General features: G+C 44.2%; 1 non-coding gene across 1 annotated transcript; it reads right to left on the bottom strand.

The window, feature by feature from the left end:
* Positions 1–12,180: 12,180 nt before the first annotated feature.
* On the bottom strand, positions 12,181–12,303 carry LOC147434207 (U6atac minor spliceosomal RNA). The gene has a single exon (XR_015185442.1). It is a non-coding gene; the product is annotated as a U6atac minor spliceosomal RNA (small nuclear RNA).
* Positions 12,304–12,998: the final 695 nt, after the last annotated feature.

Below are 12,998 nucleotides of genomic sequence, written 5' to 3'. Positions count from 1 at the left end.
TTGTCGAAATTGCAATATGATTTCACAAATCATTAGTTGGGCATGACCACAACACAAATCAACCATCATAATTGAAAAATCATTAAGCACACATTGATTTTTAAGTGCATAAACATGGGCAAAATAGTGCACACACACCTAAAATTAAGCATACTCACACTCAATTAAAATGCACACACACTTGGAATTGACCATCCAAGCATGCAATTAACTAAATTAGGCACCCAATTAGATATGTACAATCGCCAATTATTATTTGAAACTTGTCAAATTCATACGCCACCAAATCTTAAAAATTTCGGCATTACGATGGCATGAAAACGATCAATCCAAAAAATTTCAATCCAACATAGGATCAACATTGCATTGCATCAACATTACATTGCATCGCATCATGGGGGGATCTCTACACAATTCTACACATCTTTAGATTCTAGGGAGGTTGAGAATACCACCTTGATTACCTTTCCAAAGAAGATCGATTGACGGTTGAATGCTCCAATCCTTCATAGCAAATTAATAAGTTAGCAAAAATTAGTGAAATTAGCAAGGGGTTAGTGTGAAACTAGAGTGTATAAACACACAATTGGCAAAATACGGTGACAAATTAGGGAATTATGAACACATTTCTTCATGCACACATATCCAAAATCCACAAAAACATAAACACACAAGTGAAATTAGTAGTGAAACTAGTGAGAAAACACATCCGATTGTGCCACAATTACACTAGTGTAAGCCATCGTCCCGGACAACGGCGCCAAATGTTGGGAGTCCCATCGTTGGTGGACAAGTGGTGAACCTAGATTTAATGGCCAGTGTCCAAGATGGTGTAGTTTCTTGGTTCCAATGTACAAGTATCTTTTGCTTCTTTCAATGGAAGTATGGTTGGACAAGTGATGGATCTCAAAACCAAAAGTCCCTTTCTATATCAGAGTAAAGCTTGGACAAGTGGTGGACCTAGTTAATGTACAAGGTGAACTATTGTAGGGCCTTGGTTCTCAATGTCCAGGTAGCCCTTGCTTCTTTTAATGGAAGTAAAGTTGGACAAGTGGTGGAGCTTGATACCAAAAGTCTCTTTTATAAATGGAGTAAAGCTTGGACAAGTGGTGGACCTAGTTTTAATGGCCAGTGTCCAAGGTGGTGTAGAATCTTGGTTCCCAATGTCCAAGTATCTCTTGCTTCTTTCAATGGAAGTATGGTTGGACAGTGATGGATCTCAAAACCAAAATATATGAGAGTAAAGCTTAGACAAGTGGTGGACCTAGTTAATGTACAAGGTGAACTATTGTAGGGCCTTGGTACTCAATGTACAAGTAGCTCTTGCTTCTTTTAATGGAAATAAGGTTGGACAAGTGGTGGAGCTTGAAACCAGAAGTTCCTTTTATATATGAGAGTAAAGCTTGGACAAGTGGTGGACCTGTTACGGCATTAGCTGCACATGCGGTCCTGCGGAGATCTGAACACTGCGGATTAGGAGTCATGCGGTATGTGGAGGCCGTAGCGGCAGTTCTTCACGGGATATCATGGGACAAGAGTGTGTGCACCGTTCCCGATCTGCGCTGGAGCAACGGTTGTATATGGAGGGGCATACCTGTCTTTTGATGTAACTTAACCAATCTCTATGATATTCATGGCATCTACTGTTGTAACTCGGAGTTTGGATTATACATGAATGAAGCGAGAGGTGTTCTATGCCTGTGTACTGTGTACTTCCTTCTCTTGTCATTCTATATGTTGATGTTCACATAATCTAGTTGCGGGTAATCATTCCCGTAATGCCTTTCGCTCCTGTGTGGGCAATAGCCATTACATCTGGCGACCACGATGCGTGATGGACGGCCTGCGATGAATATGCATCCACACTAGGTTGTAGGGTCCGCCTGACCCTGTGGTTCCAATTGTAGGAAGACGACGGAGGAGACGCAGTTCAGATGAATTTATTTTTTCTTCACCGCAGATTGAGGAATCTGTATCTCCATCACCAAGCCCGGTGCGTGGTAGGCGGTTGTGGCGAGCGAGACGTACTCCGCGCAGTCAGTCATGTCCTCCTATCGTACGTTCACCCTCACCCACACAGGTTGCTCCACCACCGTCTCCGGTAAGCAGTCCGGGAGTATCTCCACCACTGTCTCCACCTCCTAGTGCTCGTCAGCTTTTCCGGGGAGGAGGAGGAACAGTTGGGCAAGGGGTGATGGCTCATCCTCAGATTAAGTATAGTCGGTTTCGAGGTATTTCGAGTGAATACCTTGATGCACATTTGCGCCAATTCAATAAAGCTTATGGATTGAATCATCCTGGGGTGGTGATTCCTCTTCATCAACAATCAGTGTTTGAATCTACACTCTCAGTGAAAGATGCAAAATGGTTGTCCGAATACCCTGATGATCATTTCCAGACGTATGCCAACGGATCCTTAGCGTTTCTGCAAAGGTTTCGAACGGAAAAGACAGTCCCTCAACATTTGGAGAAGCTTCGAACGCTCCGACAGAAGTCAGTGCCAGTGGAGGATTATGCTGCAAAATTTCGGATGCTTTTGCAGAGGGTACCTCAGGCACAAAGGCCGGCAGCCGAAGTGCTGAATGATTATTTTTTGCGGGGGCTCACTAAGGATCTCAGAATGGCTATGGCAACAGTGGATAAGGTAAGTACTGCACTGGATAATGTCATCGCTCGGGCGGTAGTAGCAGGAGAGGATTTAGAGGATACAGAATCTCCAAAGAAGTCAAAGAAAAAAGACAGGAAGAAATCTCATCGCAAGTCGCAAGACAGTGGCAGTGATAGTTCGGAGTCGGAATCCGCAGTATCAGATTCCTCGGACTCAGGCAACAACGATTCGGGGAAAGAATCGGAAGAGACACAACGGAAAAAATCCCAGCGTCACGGGAAAGGTGTTTCATCCGGATCGTCGGAATCAGCTGCGGTGGCTAAAAGTCTGAAGAAACTATGGTGTACCCAATGTCTGAATCCGGGCCATGCGGCTCAAGAGTGCACAATGAATCAGAAGTGGTGTGCGATTTGCACGACCAATACTCATAATACAGTGGAATGTTATTTCAATGGCCGGGGTCGTCGGAGTCGAGGGGACTCTTCTACCTGGAAACAACCACAGATAGGGCAGGGACACGAGCCTGCTGTGGCGATGGCTCATGCTCATACATCAGAGATGCCTCTGCAAGGTCCAGCAGGAGTACAGGGTCAAGGGGGAGGACGAGGTCGCAAAAGAGGTGGCCGAGATCCTAATCTCCCCAAGACATGCCTTTTCTGTTTGGGGGATGGACACTGGCGATCTGAGTGTACTGAAGCTATGGAATACGATCGAAAAAAGCAGGAACGCGTTGCAGGGAAACAACCTAGTGTGGCTATGGTTCAGATTGAAGGACTGGAGGAGTCTGATCCAGTGGTTTCATTAATCACACGTTCGGGTAAAAATGTGGTTCCAACTCTCGATGTGAAAATTCCGGATTGGACGGTTCAGGAAGAAGTGCGGAAAAAAACTGTGTCCTGGTTGCCACAATCCGCACCATCAATGAAGACAGCAGGACCATCGACATCGACTATGCCATCGACTGTGGGCCTCGAAATAGAGGAAAGAAAAGCTGGAAATAAGAATGATATTAAAGAACAGGAGGATTGGAATTCAGTTTGGCAAGAGGTCCTCATGTCACCAATTCAAGTACCTCTGGGTTCATTGTTGAAAGTGGTCCCAAATTTCCATAATGCATTGCTGCGACAAATGACCAATGAGCTAAGGGAAGTCGCCATTGGGAAAGTTGAAAGCGAGGAGGATGATTCAGTTCCGTTTCCGGCGAATAGGATCACGGATACCCGCGTTCCGGAGCTTTCAGTTTGATACCATGGAACATACATTGACAAGGTACTATTGGATGGTGGAGCGGGAGTAAACATTATCACCCAAGCAGCTTGTGAGAGTTTTGGTCTTAGTGATTGGGAGCCTACACCCTTTGTAGTCCGCATGGAAGATCAAAGAAGAGTGCAACCAGTGGGTTTACTTCGGGGCATTGTTTTGGATGTGGCGGGCTTATCCTTTGTTGTTTCCTTAGTAGTCTTGAATATTGAAGATCATAATTAGGATTATCACATTATCTTGGGGAGACCTTGGTTACGACAAGCGAGGGTAAAACATAATTGGGAAGCAAATATGCTTACAGTAAAGAAGGGTAGAAGAAAAGTGCGTGTGATGTTGGGAACATGCAGACAGCCAGTTCAGGCAGCATGGCCGGTGATAGCCGAAACAGTCAATATGGTGGAAGGATTAGAAGAGGATGAAGAGGAACAATTTCTCAAAGCTAATCCGGATTTGGTTTCCTTATATCTTGCGGATATTTCTCTGATTTCAAAAGGGATTTCGGTGGGGGTTTCAGTACTCTAGCAGGAATAGGGGAGCAACAACAGGTGCTTCCAAGTCCTAAATCATTGGAGGATGTGATTCAGCAAGAACGCGCGTTTGAGGCGCAAATGGGTAAAATTACAAGGGTTAAAGAAGATGAATTAGAGAAGGTTTTTCTTGGGGAGCAAGTGGAGTCGCAACCTATATACATTAATAAGCAACTGGAGGCGAGTTTTAGAGATGATTTGATCAAGTTACTGACCGAGTTTAAGGATGTTTTCGCATGGGAATATGCGGATATGCAGGGATTGGATCCTAAGTTTTACCAGCATACGATCAATCTGAAACCGAATGCACTGCCAGTGAAGCATCACTCATACAGGATGAATCCGAATGTGGCAAAGCAAGTTAAGATGGAAATTGATCGCCTGTTGGAAGTGGGTTTTACTACCCCTATTGATAATCCGGAGTGGATTTCTCCAATTGTGGTAGTACCAAAGAAAAATAAGCAAATCCGAATTTATGTGGATTACCGAAAATTGAATGCAGCTACTATTCCAGATCCTTTTCCTCTTCCATTTTTGGATTCCATTTTGGATGATGTAGCAGGACACGAGATGTATACTTTTTTGGATGGATTTAGTAGATATAATCAACTGGCATTGCGGGATCAACCAAAAACAGCTTTTATTACCGCATGGGCTGTGTTTGCCTGCACACTGATGTGGTTTGGATTGCGGAATGCACCTTCCACTTTTCAAAGGGATATGTTTCAAATTTTTGGTCCTTATTTGATGGATTTTATGAGAATTGTTCTGGATGATCTGAGTGTTTTTGGAGCGAAATTGGAGCATTTGAAGAAATTACAGTTATACTTTATGAAATGCAGAGAGGTGAAATTCAGTTTGAATCCTTTAAAGTGTGCATTTGCGGTTTGCAGTGGCAGGCTACTGGGGCATATCATTTCTGAAGATGGTATTTCTGTGGATCCGGATAAAATTGCCGCAATTATGGAAGCACCTGCACCTCGGAACCAGAAACAGTGCCAGATTTTCTTGGGACAAGCTCGTTGGCATGGGAGGCATTTGCGGTTTCTCGCGCATTCAGCAATTCCGATTTACTCAGGCAGCTCATGCTATAGATTTTGAATGGACACAGGAATGTGACTTGGCTTTTCGGAGATTAAAACTTCAGCTATCCAAAGCTCCGATTATGCTTGCACCGAATTGGGGTCAGGATTTTCATGTGTTTGTGGATGCTTCGGATCGTGCTATTGGCAGTGTGCTGATGCAAGAACAAAGTCAAGGATGGTTCCGACCTGTCTATTATGCCAGTAGACAATTATCATCTGCAGAAAGAAACTATTCCGTAACCGAAAGGGAATGTTTAGGGATGATTTATTTAGTAAAGAAATTCTGACACTATCTGTTGGGCCGACGTTTTTTCTTCCATGTGGACCATTCAGCTCTTTTATACCTGGTAAGGCAACATAATTTGACGGGAAGATTGGCCAGATGGGTGCTTTTGCTGCAGGAATTTGACTTTGAGGTCATACATCGGCCAGGGGCCCAACATGTGGTGGCTGACTACCTATCTAGTTTAGATTCCGGAGAGCCGCCGACGGGTGTAGATGATGAATTTCCGGATGCGTCTCTGTTTCTAACAGGAGTAGGTGCAGAGGATATCACAGTCCCGCAACAGGCAAGGGTCATTCCTAGCATCCAATGGACATGGTATGAGGAGATGTTTCATTTTCTCGACAGCAGCGAATGGCTTCTTTCTTGTCCAACCAGCAGAGGAAACGTATGGCTATTAGAAGAAAAAATTTTGAGATTATTATGGGAAAGCTCTATTATCGTACAGTGGCAGAGGTGTTACTCAGATGTGTGCTACCACAGGAGCAGGAAGCAGTATTAGAGGAAGTCCATACTGGTATTGTGGGAGGTCACTTTGCAGCATTAATCACAGCTCAAAAGGTTCTCCAATCTGGATTATGGTGGCCCATATTGTTTCAGGATGCGACAAATTATGTGCAACAGTGTGATGTGTGTCAGCGGTTGGGGCAACCTACCAAACGGTCCAGAATGCCTTTTCAGCCATTTCTGCCTTTGGAGCCTTTTCAAAAATGGGGTTTGGATTTTGTTGGTCCTTTTAAACCAGTGGTAGCTTACACAAGAAATAAGTATATCTTGACAGCCATGGATTACGCTACCAAATGGGTTGAGGCATGGCCTTTGAGAGATAACACTGCAGTTTTTGTGGCAGGATGCTTATATAAGGATATATTTTCTAGATACGGCTTCCCTATTGAGTTGGTTAGTGACAAGGGAAGTCATTTTTTGAATAAGGTGATGGAGATAATGCTACGGTTTTATTTTGTATTACACAGGAAATATTCTCCATATTATCCTCAGGGAAATGGGCAAGCAGAATCAACTAATAAGCAATTAATTCGGATTTTAACAAAGTTGGTGAATATGCATCGAACGGATTGGGTTGTGAAACTTCCTTCCGCCTTATGGGCCTATCGGATAGCTTATAAAGTGGCAACAGGATTGACTCCTTTTAAGTTGGCATTTGGCATGGAGGCAATCACTCCGATGGAGCATGTGATTCTGAGTATGCGGATGTTGATTGCGGATCGGCTTCTTCTGGAGGATTCTGTGATTTATCGATTGGATGTTTTGCAGGAACTGGACGAAGAGCGGCTGAATAGCTTTACGGTGCAGCAGAATCTGCAGTCTAGGCGAGAAAAATGGTTGGATCGCCCGAAAGCACGGCAATTTGTTCGGGGACAGCTGGTCCTGGTCTTCAATTCCCGCCTACGGGAAGATGCCGGGGAAGCTTAAATTACGGTGTTCAGGACCATTCTGGATTTTTCAAGCGTGCGGACCCATCTCTTTTTATTTGGCGGATTTGAGGGGGGAGGTTATTTCTGTACCGGTCAATGGTTTCAGACTGTGCCATTATGTTTCACCTATCATGATTCAGTGCCCCTTTGCTGTGGTACAAGAGCCGGAAGCCGCTCTAATCATGATTTGAGATTCTTTTGCATGAAATCTTGGAAAGCGGGAAAGGATCTATGATGGTTGCGACACCGTGGATCGCTCTATTTTGGGAACTCATTGTGGAAAGGTTACTACTACATGCAGATGATTCTTATCGTGTTTCTCTTGTTTCGTGTGTTGCGCGCTCTTAGTTCTCTACTCTCTGCTCCTTCATCTCATCGCCACCATGACAGCTTCTCTCTTGCAATGTATTCCTTTCACTCCTGTACAGCAGCTAGCGCTTCAACGAGTAGACGCATGGCTGCAAGACTTGCGGCTACGTGTGTTTGCCAACCTGGATTGGCAAGGGATCCCAGTTCACCCGCAGGCAGCAGGTTTGATTGAGCAACTCGCTACTGGCGATATGGTGATGCTGAATAATCAGCAGATTCAGTTGACAGCAGAAAGGATTTCAAGGTGTTGTTGTTTGCCCAACGATGGCGTGGTGCGCGCCTCTCATGTGATCCCTGCTGCAAATGTAGAACAAGAATTTGGTTTGAAGGTAAAAGGGGAGTATAAGCTGTCAGGGTTGTCAGATGTCGCAACCAGGGATGCATATCGGTGGTTTCTCCAGGCGATTTGGCTATAGGCCAAAACTTATACCATTTCGACCCGAGCAAGAAATGTTTTGCAGTCGGCCAACTTTGGGCCAGTAGCTTGGGCAGCGGTGGTCAGAGAACGCCTGCTGGCAGAGTGCCAAAGAGTAATGGCACAGTTGGGGAGGAATACCCCAACCAATACAAAGGTTGGCCAACTGCTCACATTGATTTTTCCTTTAAGAGAAGTTTTTCCTCTCGCCCTGCGTCCTCTCTGCCACTTTGAAGATGATCGCTTGGTGGTCCAAGGCACTAATGCTCCTCTGTCGCAAACACAAAGCTTGGCAGTGCCGGCTGAGAGGGAAACACAGCAACAGCATGTGGGCATTGGGGATTTTCCTGGTCCATAGACAACAGTGGTATCCTCTGGAGCCCAAGATATGGCCATTGCAGGTGCAGGATCAGCAAGCCGCAAGCGTGGCAGGGAGAAAGAGCAATTTTCGACACCACCTCCGGCATCTCCATCTCTTCTTTTGGAGGATTCTGTGGTGGCTCGCTGGCACCGCCAAATGCAGGAGAGAGTGGGCAGTGCTACTCCTGTGCGGAGGAGCTCTCCGGTTGCGGATGTTCCCGGTCAACTGGAAACTTCTGGCATTACCAATGCGGCCTCGACGGGAGGTACTCTTTCCGCAGCGCTACCTTGGGAGGCTATGGCAGCGGCCCCCGCTGACCAATTGCACGCATGCGGCACTTTTTTTAGCAGACTTGCAGAGTCTATTCATGCAGCCTGGCCAGCCCCCACCACAGAGGGAAGAGTCAATGAGCTGGAAGCGAAGGTAGTGGCTTCGCAGACTCACATTGACGAGTTATTCACTCAAAATGAAGAGCTGACTGCAACAACTCGCCAGCAGGGGGAAGAAATAAAAATGTTACAAGGGGCTAATGCTGAGTTTGTGGCCTCTATTCAACAGGAACTTCTTCAGTTGAGAATGCATCATAGCCTAGCCTCCTACTTAGCCTCGCACCCTGGTGATGTAATGATTAATATGAATGATTTGGATGCGTTGGCAGTGGAGATGCAAGAAGATCTCCGAGTTTTTTTGGATAATCAATTACAAAGCTGGAGCACACGCTTGGTTGCTGAGGTGCGAGCACAACCACCCACTCAACAGGTTGTGGTGCAACACCCCGAGTCCTCCAACACTGAAAAAGGTAAGAGTGTTGTTCTCGAGGGTTTTGATGTTGCTGATTGGGCACAAGCTACAGAGGATTGTGCTAAAGCCCAGGCTCATGTATCTCGTTTGTAGAAAATGATTCGTCGATTTCGTAAGGAGCGGTGCAGGGTCTGTTTTTGGGTGGAGACCTTATCTCATTCTTTTTCTCTCAGTCTACCACCTTGCCCTCCATTTTGGTCTTCTCTTAATAGATACCTTTCTCGCTATTATCCTTTACATACACCTCTTGCTCCTCTGCCATAGGCGCCTCAATCTATTTCTTTGCCAACGCAGTTTATTCCTCGGGCTGCCTGGCCGAAACAAATTGCCCCCCCCTTTTTTAGGGATGCATGTTGACTTTGAGAACACCTCACCCCTTGAGCACCTCAGTCATGAAGCCCCTCAAGCACTTCACCAGAGCACGGTGCAGACCAACCACCGGAACCTTCCAACTGGAGGGACTGACTGTGGGTTCGCGCAATCCACCATGCGTGCCAGATGTTATGGTATTAGCCGCACATGCGGTCCTGCAGTCCTGCGGAGATTTGGACACTGCGGATCAGGAGTCGTGCGGTATGCGGCGGCCGTAGCGGCAGTTATTCACGGGATATCATGGGACAGGAGTGTGTGCACCGTTCCCGATCTGCGCTAGAGAAGCGGTTGTATATGGAGGGGCATACCTGTCTTTTGATGTAACTTAACCAATCTCTATGATATTCATGGCATCTACTGTTGTAACTCTGAGTTTGGATTATACATGAATGAAGCAAGAGGTGTTCTGTGCCTGTGTACTGTGTACTTATATCTATTGTCATTCTATATGTTGATGTTCACATAATCTAGTTGCGGGTAATCATTCCCGTAATGCCTATTGCTCCTATGTGGGCAATAGCCATTACAGGACCTAGTTTTAATGGCTAGTCTCCAAGGTGGTGTAGGATCTTGGTTCCCAATGTCCAAGTATCTCTTACTTCTTTCAATGGAAGTATGCTTGGACAAGTGATGGATCTCAACACCAAAAGTCCCTTTCTATATGAGAGTAAAGCTTAGATAAGTGGTGTACCTAGTTAATGTACAAGGTGAACTATTGTAGGGACTTGCTTCTCAATGTACAAGTAGCCCTTGCTTCTTTTAATGGAAGTAAAGTTGGACAACTATTAGAGCTTGAAACCATAAGTCCCTTTTTTATATATGAGAGTAAAGCTTGGACAAGTGGTGGACCTAGTATTAATGGCCAGTGTCCAAGATGGTGTAGGATTTTGGTTTTCAATGTCCAAGTATCTGTTGCTTCTTTCAATGGAAGTAAGGTTGCATAAGTGATGGACCTCAAAACCAAAAGTCCCTTTCTATATGAGAGTAAAGTTTGGACAAGTGGTGGACTTAGTTAATGTACAAGGTGAACTATTGTAGGGCCTTGGTTCTCAATGTCCATGTAGCCCTTGCTTCTTTTAATGGAAGTAAGGTTGGACAAGTGGTGGACCTAGTTTTAATGGCGAGTGTCCAAGGTGGTGTAGGATCTTGGTTCCCAATGTCCAAGTATCTTTTGTTTCTTTCAATGGAAGTATGGTTTGACAAGTGATGGATCTCAAAACCAAAAGTCCCTTTCTATATGAGAGTAAAGCTTGGATAAGTGGTGGACCTAGTTAATGTACAAGGTTACGTATTGTAGGGCCTTGCTTCTTAATGTGCAAGTAGCCCTTGCTTCTCTTAATGGAAGTAAGGTTGGACAAGTGGTGGAGCTTGAAACCAAAAGTCCCTTTTATATATGAGAGTAAAGGTTGGAAAAGTGGTGGACCTAGTTTTAATGGCCACTGTCTAAGGTGGGGTAGGATCTTGGTTCCTAATGTCCAAGTATCTCTTGCTTCTTTCAATGGAAGTTGTTGGAGATCAAGCCTAATGTCCTAGCCTAGGAGTACCTTAGTCCTAGTTTAAATCTTCATTTTAAGATTTCAGTAAGGCTAAAGGGTTTTTTGCTCTCTAGGGCCTTTCTACCTTTAGCACCCTCAATTCTCTCCCTAAATCACTCTAAGATTAGCCGTAGGCTTCCCGCATCTCTCTCTCTCTCTCTCTCTCTCTCTCTCTCTCTCTCTCTCTCTCTCTTATTGGAACCTTTTTTATATCTCTACAATCACTGCCTAGATATAGGATTTAGCCCCCCTTTTGATCTCCCTATATATAGGGACATCACATTTTGTATCTTGGAGCCTTTTTTATTAGTTACAAAACTTGCAAAGAGTAGTTCTCTTGCTTTAGTTCAGTCTTTATTGATTCTATTGATCTAATATGGTATCAGAGCCAGATTAATTCAACAAAAGATTGATAGAATGTATGTGAGCTTTCATCATGGTAACCTTTCAAGCCTCGCAGAGAAGAGCTGAAAAACTATTCTAAAAATCCTTCAAATTATAGAACCTTAAGGCGTTTTTAATAACTCATAGCCTCAACGAAGTTCAACTCAAGTATCAAGTGAAGGCGGTCAGCTTTGAATTCTTCAATTGCTCGACATTGTCGTCAATGGCAATAGTCTATAGCAATACAATTAACTAAAGCAATTGTAGGGGATGGAAAATTAGCATCCTTGTGAGCATTAAACTAGCTTTGCTTCTCCAAAACAAAGCTTCAAACTCCCATAAGGTTTGGACGGCAGCGCTGGCTCATCTCTGCATCTCAGCATTCGAGCTTCCCTCTCCATGAATCACCGTAGGGATCTTCAATCAAGCCCATCGTGGTCTCCCACACACATGCTGCATGCACAGAACTTCAATAGCCTTTCCTAAGCCCGCAAATGGCTACAAATCATTCTCATGGCGACTCACTTTCTGCAGTCATTTTGATGACTTTCACGGCATGGATCACTAATCCACTGCATGGCGATCAATCTTAGACACTCCACTTGCCACATACTGGCTCGTAGCTATCACGTGCAAGGAACAATGTTAATCACTCTCGGCATCTTCGTTGTGCAAACATTTATAAAGCTTCACTTATAAAAAAAAATGTAAGCCCTCCAAAAGGCGTGTCCCATAGGGTTTTTACATTGCTTGTCTTAAAATCCTTCCGAGGTAGAGTGCCTTGACATGCTTTTGATCGAAAGCCCAAAAGTTTCTCTCGACCTTCTCGAGAAAGATGCTAGCCGGTTCTCCTTCATCCAATACAAAGCCCTTGACTCATAAGACTTAGGTTTTATTGAACAATAACCTAAGGTTGTAAAGGCTCAAGTTTTTTGAGGAATTATTGAATTCCGAAAAAAAGCAAAAAATCCCCTTGTAAAAGAGAATAGACACTGCCTTTGAATAAATTCAAGAGGTAAGACCTTCTTTGGCAATGAGTAAAAACTCATCTTCAATTAGCACAATCACAAATGAAACAAAAACACCAGTAAACCGTGACGAAAAAGAACTAACTTCCAAAGCTACACACATAAGTGGTCCTATAATTTACAGGACAGCTAGAAAGAAATTTTGCCCATACTGTAAAACGTGGTATGTTGAACCACAACAACCCAAATTAATCTCTGTTCAAGAAGCATTTTCCAATTAAGTAAATCATTATCTTTGTATAGGGAGTTTTAGACACTGGTAGAGTAGTACTCTATTAATACAACTCGTAGTATGGAAATCAGTGGATAAATTCAATGGCACAAACTTCTTCACATGGCAAACTCAAATAAAATTCAAACTTATGAAAAAGGGATTATGGGATATTGTAGGAAGAGAACCTGCAGGGACTTCAACTAGAGAAAATTCCACAACATTTGAGCAAAGAAATCTAAAAGCTATAGGTATTATAGGGGAAGGCTTACAAGATGTCTTTATACATTACATTGGTTCTTGCATCACTGCACGAGAAG

The sequence above is a fragment of the Adiantum capillus-veneris genome, chromosome 19 (assembly GCF_014529385.1).
Source record: "Adiantum capillus-veneris isolate H3 chromosome 19, ASM1452938v2, whole genome shotgun sequence".
Taxonomy (NCBI): Eukaryota; Viridiplantae; Streptophyta; class Polypodiopsida; order Polypodiales; family Pteridaceae; genus Adiantum; species Adiantum capillus-veneris.
This window is presented reverse-complemented; position numbering and strand designations above follow the sequence as displayed.